This window comes from Carassius auratus, unplaced genomic scaffold, assembly GCF_003368295.1.
Source record: "Carassius auratus strain Wakin unplaced genomic scaffold, ASM336829v1 scaf_tig00023533, whole genome shotgun sequence".
Lineage (NCBI taxonomy): Eukaryota > Metazoa > Chordata > Actinopteri > Cypriniformes > Cyprinidae > Carassius > Carassius auratus.
In genome coordinates, this window is record NW_020525277.1 from 37,144 (window position 1) to 45,603 (window position 8,460).

Genomic DNA, 8,460 nt, shown 5'->3' on the forward strand with positions numbered 1-8,460 from the left:
GAGAGTGCCAATTTTTCGTGGTTTTTTTTTTTTTTAAATATATTTATTTAAATTTAACTTGTTGCTGTGGTTGGTCTTTTTCTTTAAGAATATATTTGGTGCGTTAGTCAAAGTTATTTCAGAAGGCAGCTATGCTGTAGGTTATGTGTAGTATATCGCGTCAATTCTATGTGGACAGCAAGCTCTGAGATTGGTCTGCTAGAACCCGTCCCTCCGTATGTGCTTGAGTTTTTTATATGTTTATGTGCACTTTAATATATTTTAATGTTACACCTTCTTATATATAATTAAACAAAGCAAAGATCAAGTGTCTTATTTATTATACTACATAGGAGTATACATCATAGTTGTCCTCGATCAATAATGTTGATCTGCCTTGGTACAAGTGCTTGTGGAGATTGAAAGAATGCCATCTTCTCTTGTTCCGTTGTTGTCTCCTTTTTGTAGTTTTAATGAATGATTTGATATTTATTTGCCACTGTCACGGCTATAATGCTTCTCTGATGAGCCCCTTCTTCTTTGACTTTTGTCGTAGTACTGCAGGTTACACCAGCAACATGCCCGTGGAGACTGCATACTAGCGGTTTGCATGTATACTTCACGTCAACGTGGACAACAACGCAGAAGTATAAATGAAAACTGATGCATAGCCTACGGCGTAAAGGCTAAGGCGTATCTCCAACGCAGAAATATAAATCAGCCTTAACTTTTAAGACTAGTCTAAACCTTTAATGCAACCAGCATCTAGGTATGCAGCCTACTAGGTTTCGGAACTAAATTTACGTCTCTCTCCTTATCTCTCTCTTTGTTCCTGTTTAAATACATGCACACACACTACTGAACATCCACATTAACCCTTGACCCCTGAGGTCATCTGATAGAGTTCAGTTTGATCCTCTAATTGTGACACTTGGCATACTCTCTCATGCCTGATCACACTCTTTCTGTCTCAGTCTCTTCCTTTCTCACAAACATGCACAAACACACGCGCTGAGCTCACTGACCTTTTCTGACATACGGTTCCCAGGGGGTTGAGTTTGTCTTCTAATCTTCGGTTTAGAAAAATCGGATGTGTAATATGGTATAACAGGTCATAGTTAATGGACTGGGTGGAAAACATGAAGGACCCCAGTGGGCTTCTCAGTTTGCAAAACTACCAGGTTCTTGCAAATTAATGCCAATGCCATAGTGATGTTGACGTGACATTAATCATACCCAGTGACCTGAAATAACGTTCGCGAGGATCACTATGCAAACGTCCGGTCCCGCCGTCTACCACACTACGCACACAAAAAGACACATGGTGTCCAGATTGGTACACACACTTACTCTATCTCAGACAAACGCACAATGTTTGATAGGTACAAACAAGTGCTTTATGTACATGACATTCTGTGCTTTATCTTGCTTGTTTTTCTTGCCCGATTGTGTTTATTTGCCCGGCTGTGAGGTGAAAGCATGTCTGGTTCCCACTGGGCTGTTGTGCTTTCTTCAGGTCAGCCATATTTTGCTGGTGAGAGTTTGAGCTGGGGTCCACTCCGCTACACCGCTTACTATTGTTCTAGTCGAAAAAAGTTCACAGATTTCATAATCTACCGGAATCATCCACTCTGAAGCAGGTTACATGAGAACTGGCTGCTGTTTTGCTGCTCACAGTTTAAGGTTTGAAGGTATTTGTTGGGTAAATGTTTTCTTTGGCCCAGTTATGAAGCATGTTAAAGGACTGTCTAGATGTTTTACTTTATATTGATAGGCATCCTCAGGTTTGAGGTGTTAACAGTGTCTTGCTGTGTGAATAGGAGATCGACTTCTATTAATGTTTATTGTCTTAAGCATTGTACATGGCTGTTTAACACTAAGCCGTTAAGACATTAATGCATCTAAACAACAACGGATTTAGCCATCAGGGAATCCTGGAAGACATTAACTGTGCTCCAAATCCTAGTAAGCCTGCTGTTTGCTGCCTATGTAGGCACCTTTACAACCTTCATGGAGCCTCGTAAGAGACCAATTTGTTAATTCTACTTTTCCAACAACTTAATGAACCACAAAATAGCACTTTAAATAGGACAGCTGAGATAGTTTGTAGTTAGCATGTTGCTAAGCTAACTGCATAATAACAGTTAGCCATAAATACCATGTAGAAATATTGTTTAATTACCAATTTCTCATAGATAATTTTAACTATTGAATAAAATATAATTGCTTTTATATAGTGAAGTGAAGTGACATTCAGCCAAGTATGGTGACCCATACTCAGAATTTGTGCTCTGCATTTAACCCATCCGAAATGCACACACACAGAGCAGTGAACACACACACACTGTGAGCACACACCCGGAGCAGTGGGCAGCCATTTATGCTGCGGCGCCCGAGGAGCAGTTGGGGGTTCGATGCCTTGCTCAAGGGCACCTAAGTCGTGGTGTTGAAGGTGGAGAGAGAGCTGTTCATGCACTCCCCCCACCCAGAATTCCGTCCGGCCCGAGACTAGAACTCACAACCCTTCAATTGGGAGTCCAACCCTCTAACCATTAGGCCACGACTTCCCCCCAATATAATGAATATTTGTCTTGCTACTTTTATTGAAAATAAAATGAGCAGTCCTCATCAAACTGCAAGCATAATATGGTCAAAAGTGGTATAGACTCCTTGCAGATGTGGCGTAATCTCAATTTGTTGGACCTTGTTTACATCAGGATACAGTCTTGTTTTGAATGGATTGTAAGAATACGGGGTGTAAATGGCTTTACGGTCCTGCTCAGAATCCCAGGGGTTTGTTGGGTAATGTGGACACAGAAAAGACAACTCACGCATTGCTGCCAGGTGACACACACATCTGTGTGTTTACGATGTCTCCTCAGGAGGTCACAGAGATTAATGAACCTGAAATAACTCCTGTTAGCAGGTGAGAGAGAGAGAAGGGGTTTCCAGGTGTGAAGTGGAGGAGGAAAAGAATAGAAGGACAGATGGAGAGATAGAGAAGAGCACGCAGAAGGGCATCGCCATTGATTAAATTAATCAGTAATACACTCCACTCCTTGTGTGTGTGTGTTTTCTGGGAGTGTTAGGCTTCATCCACATGAAGCCAGTGCTTTCCCTATCGGAATATATATATATATATTTTTTTTTTCTCATCTCAAGAAAAATCTACTTGAAGCCACAAAACTGACACAAAACAATGTATTATACATGCCAGACCATTATGTGGCACTGTAATTCTGCCACAGACATAGGCTAAAAATGGAGAAGAAGACTTGGACTATGCAAATAAACCTAAATGAACATGGACAAATACATTATCATTAATTATTAATCAGTTGTTTTTTATTTATGTTAGTTAATAAAAAGACAATCATTCAGTCCTTGTTCATGGTTTCTTTCTTTTATGTGACGTTGCGGTGTCTGACCAGAGATGAGACGTGGGCTGATGACGTCATCGTTTCAGAAGATTCGCTGTCCAAACGAAAATGCAAGTGCAGCGTTTTCAGATTTATTCAGTTTGGGACCCGGTTTAAAAAAATATCGGGTTTCACTCTCCCAAAATGCTGGATCCGTGTGGACGAAACACCTATATGATACTAAATTTAAGTGTATACAGCCAAACACGTCTCTGTGTGGACGGGGCCTAACTTTCTCTACCAAGAAGTAAGCTAAAGAAATTATTGTATATGGTACACAATTTTGGGTTGGAGTTTTTAGTGAAAGAAGTTTCTTTTGTTCGCAAAGCTGTATTAAAGATTTCATATAAAAAAGCAATATTTTAAAATATTATTACATTTTAAATTAAATGTTTTCTATTTTCACATATTTTAAAATGTGATTTATTTCTATGATGCAAAGCAGAATTTTCAGCAGCCATTACTCCGGTCTTCAGTGTCACAATATCCTTCAGAAGTCATTCTAATATGTTGATTTGGGGAATATTATGTTGAAAATAGATGTGCTAATTCATATTTTAGTAGAAACCATGATGCTTTTTTTAAGTATTATTTGATTGATAAAATAACAGCATTTATTTGAAATTGAATTGTTTTGTAAAATTCTTTACTGCCACTTAACAATAATTAAATGCATCCTTGCTGAATAAAACTATCAATTTCTTAAATAAATAAATACAAATGATAATAAATTATTGACCTCAAACTAGTGACATCTGAAAATATTCTTAAAGCTGAGGTGCTACTAGATGTTAAACTAAACTCTGGGGAAAGCAGCCTACAAATTGCTTTTACAGTTGTCTCTACATATTAAGTTGGGATAGAATAAAGTCTTTTAACATCCCAAAAATTGTTCAGCTGAGTCCTAAATCTTCAATCATTCATCAAATACAGGTTTTAGAAGAGCTGGCCAAGCAGAATGGAGTTCCCTCATGTATTTCTAACATTACAGTGCACAAGGAAATTGCACTTTTAAATCCTCTCCTCGCAGTTCACTTTTCATTCTTTCTTCGCCCTCTCTCCATCTCTAAAACCCATGACCTGGAGCAGAGAGCAGGGATGAAACAAGACTCAAAACACTGGCTGGCTCTCTCTGTGTCAATTAAATGCTTGTGTGCTGAAAGAAGGAGAGATAGAAAAACAGAATTGATTGACACTTTGGAGTTAATCCCCATATCAAGGACTCCTGGAGAGACGGGATACACTTAGAGCACAGGGGATCAACGACGGGAGTGAAAGAGAACGAAATCAAGGAAGGAAAGGAGAGAAGACGGAGGAAGGTATCAGAATACATTATGGACACACACACACACACACACACAGATCTATCCATCTTTATTCCCTCTCTCTGTGTGTCTCTGTCCAGGCTCCAGGGGGGATGGACGCTGCTGTCCGTGCCTGAGGTGAAGGCCCCACGCTGGGCAGAGGATGCAGCAGTGGTGGGGTTGGAGGTCTGGTGGTATTGCTGGTGTCCTGCTGAACAAAAGGTCTCTATGAGTGAAACACATAACAGCATTTTAATGAGCCACATCCTGTTAATATTTTAACACTCAGTTAGGACTCTTCCAGGCTCGGGGCTGCAGGGAGTGGAAAGAAAGGTGCTTGTAGAGATGGTAACGTGCAATAAATTGAGCTCCGAGCTGCATGACATGAATTTTTAAGGTTTAATCACAGTGGATAGGGTTCGGTTCCTATAGGGTTCAGTCTGTGAAATTGAACTAATGTGTTTGTCTCATATGTATCTGTAAATATTGTTCATTTCATTGCGGCATGCTCCGAAATGGAAAATAATTGGAACATATCTGCAAAATGAAATATAGTGTTTGCATGTGAAGGAAAGGAAATGAACTGGAATTACACTCAGACTAGACTGGAATTACAAGTAGAAGTAGTCAAGAAGAAAGAAGAAGAAGAATGAAGGTGGAATTCTTGTTTCTGTCTCTAAAGGGATTAGCAGAGGAAGTCATTTACCCATCAGCCCCTGCGTGGTAGAGTGAACGGCCACTGGTGTGGAACACTGCTCTTGAGGCACACCCACCAAAGAGGATCATGGGATACTTATTCAAAGCTACAACAATAATGAATTAATTGGAGTGATATTTTATTCATTTATTTGCTTATTTACAAAATTGTACTTGATTGACAACGTACCAGCATTAGCAGGAAAGTTCCTTCAGAAGTGAAACATTTATCTCGGTCCTGTCTGTAATCCATCCCTCTGGTTTTGTTGTCTTCAGGTTGAAGTTGAGACTCCTCTTTTGTCCTCACATGTCACAACACCGTTAACCAGCAGCTGCTGCAGAAAGGCCTCATGGGAAGGCCTCCCCTATACCTGTGCTAAAAGCTTTTCCTTCAGGTGTGTGTGTGTGTGTGTGTGTGTGTGTGTGTTAACCTTTGACAGCACTGGAGTTCAGATGCGTTAACACTGACTCTCTCACCTTGTTTGAAAATAGTTAAAGTGAAGGAGAAGAAAGGAAAGAAAGGGAGAAAGAAAACAAAAACAGAGGAAATCAAGGGAACAGACCCTTGGGCAGACACTTTTTCCCCTCGTTCAAAGGATCCGCCGGATCAGCCGGAGACTTCATGTGAAACCTGATAATGTCAGTGGTCATAGAAGCATTTACAGGTGGCATACACATTACTCTCTGTCACTTTTCCTCGCTCCCCACCCCCCTCTCCTTCTGCGAGACAGAAAATCACAAATGCTTTTCTTTCCCTCGGGAAGACTTTGTTCTGAAGTGCTCTGGGATCATTGTTGTGGCTCTCCTTCAAGCATGTTTCATTTTTAAACAGTTTCCTCTCTGTGATCTCAGATCTGCTCCTCTCTCTGAGAAGGCCGATAAACAGACAAACTATTTAACCGGCGCAAGACAAGAGATTTTTAGAATGATCGCAAGTCAAAGCCATATGTTCTCCACTCTCTTTCTCTCCCTCTCGCTAATGAGTGTATTTCTCAGCTCCTCGGCGGATTAGGCTCGCAAAGAAAGAGCGGAGGAAAGAAAAGATCCAATTGAGAGACGGCGAGGTCCGCCGAGCTCAATGGAAGAGAAAAGCGGGCGAGAAAAAGGGGCAGAGAGGTAGAATGGCATGATCTGCAGGGGGCAGACCCTCACTCCAGGACCTTCCTCTCTTTCTGTCGTCTCTTTTCCCCCCTGTCCTCCTCCGCTCTGCCTTTGGGATTCGAATGCAGTCTCATTAGTTTTTATTGGATTGAAATGTTTCGCGAGGTCTGCGCTCACGTAGAGTTTGGTGGTGGGATTCGAGAGGCTAAGAGTGCGCCAAATAAGTTGTATCCTTTTGCCTTTCTATAGCTCGGCTTTTCACAAGCTCATTCCCATCCCTCCTTCTGCGCCCGCTAATTGTGCTGTCGTCTTCACGCTTCAGTTTGCGGTGAAACTGCTTAGAAGTTCAAATAAAGGAGCCGTTTTCTCTCTCTGCACACTTCAGTTCTCTGTTCGTGCTTTTCTGAGCGCAAATTGATGTGTTTGACTCTCATGAGAGACTAAGGGAATGGGGACACATTTTAAATATTTATTTATGTCCAGCTTATTAAGACAATGCAAAATTCAGTGCATAAGTAGTACATTTGCTACATGGAATTGCATATGCATGTGTCAATAATTTTAACAGCAAGTGCTAATGAAATGAGATTTAAAATTGAAAATCTTCTCATTCTGTTGAATTCTCCAAAATGGTTCTTATTTCAAATGAACACAAATATTAATGTTTATTATTATTATTATTATTATTATTATTAGCTAGATGATATTACAAACCAATTTTTTTATTTTTTTACGTAATAATGTCCTTCTCTTAAAGTTGCTTATGAGGTCTGTCTCAGTCTCCTGCTATTGTGTTGTTTCCTGTGCTGGCTCCTGTTATCAGTGGAGATCTGCCTCTGCAGCTTTCTACAGCCTGGGACAAAAACACAAAGAGCCACTATACACACACACACCTACTCACAAGCACGCATTCCCAGGCTTTCCCCAGTTCAGTGTATATTGGGTGTATATACGGGTGTTTCAACAACTATGGGCACTTGGCATTTTAGGAAATAAACTCTCTTAAAACATTTTTTTACAGTGTCACAATTTTTTATTATTATTTATTTTAATAAGAGTGTCCAACATGGGAAATCTCAGAGTAACTTAATAATAATAATTAAAAAATAATAATAATAATGATTTGTTGTTTTTTGTTTTTGTGGTGGCTCCCACCCCGCATCCTCTGCTTTGCCTTTGGGATTCAAATACCATCTCATTCGTTTTAATTCTATCTAAATATTTGGATTGAAATTGATTGGATTGAAATGAATACAGATTTCCTGAAACATTTCCACACTGTCAATTTACTACATCTTAAATTATATATTCCGTTTACTGACATAATGGAAATGATGGAAATAGTTTATTTAAAGATGTTAATTATATGATGGATGTTATTTTTATAATTGGAAATTTGGGACAGTGGGAAAATAACAACGCAAAAGTATACCTAAAATAATAATATGTGAAGGAATTTTTATAAATTTAACATTTAATATGTAAGTTAAGAAATGCACAAATGAAATTCTTATATAGTAAGTATTTTGAATACTACATTGATCACTGTGATGTCTTAACAATATAATTGTCCACATGAGAGTTCAGTGTAAGCACAGGCAAGACATAGACAAAGGCCTTTTTCTTACAAAGATAACAAAACACACACACACATACACACAAGACAACACCCCTCCCCTGCCAAACTGCCCTCGACCTCCCCTCTCACCCCCAAATCTACCTTCATTGTCTCTAATCCCATCCCAAGATGTTATCAGCTGTGTGTGTGGTGTGTCGTGTGTATTATCTGCTGCCCTGGTTATCTTAAATAGGTCAAAACAGTGCTGCTACCGGTAACTTTCACCTCAGGTTAAACATTTTCATACTCGTAAGCGTGCAGACACACGCGTTTAAACACCCTGGCAAAGTGTTCAGACTCTTTCTGAAAATTACGGCTGACCTCTGCGGCATTCATCCCACTG

At 39.8% G+C, this 8,460-nt stretch overlaps 1 long non-coding RNA gene across 1 annotated transcript; it reads left to right on the top strand.

Moving 5' to 3' along the window:
• Positions 1-3,464: 3,464 nt before the first annotated feature.
• LOC113077904 (uncharacterized) lies at positions 3,465-7,001 on the top strand. Its single transcript, XR_003281403.1, has 5 exons — positions 3,465-3,645; positions 4,332-4,717; positions 4,804-4,924; positions 5,675-5,793; positions 5,891-7,001. It is a non-coding gene; the product is annotated as an uncharacterized LOC113077904 (long non-coding RNA).
• The last annotated feature ends 1,459 nt before the right edge of the window (positions 7,002-8,460 follow it).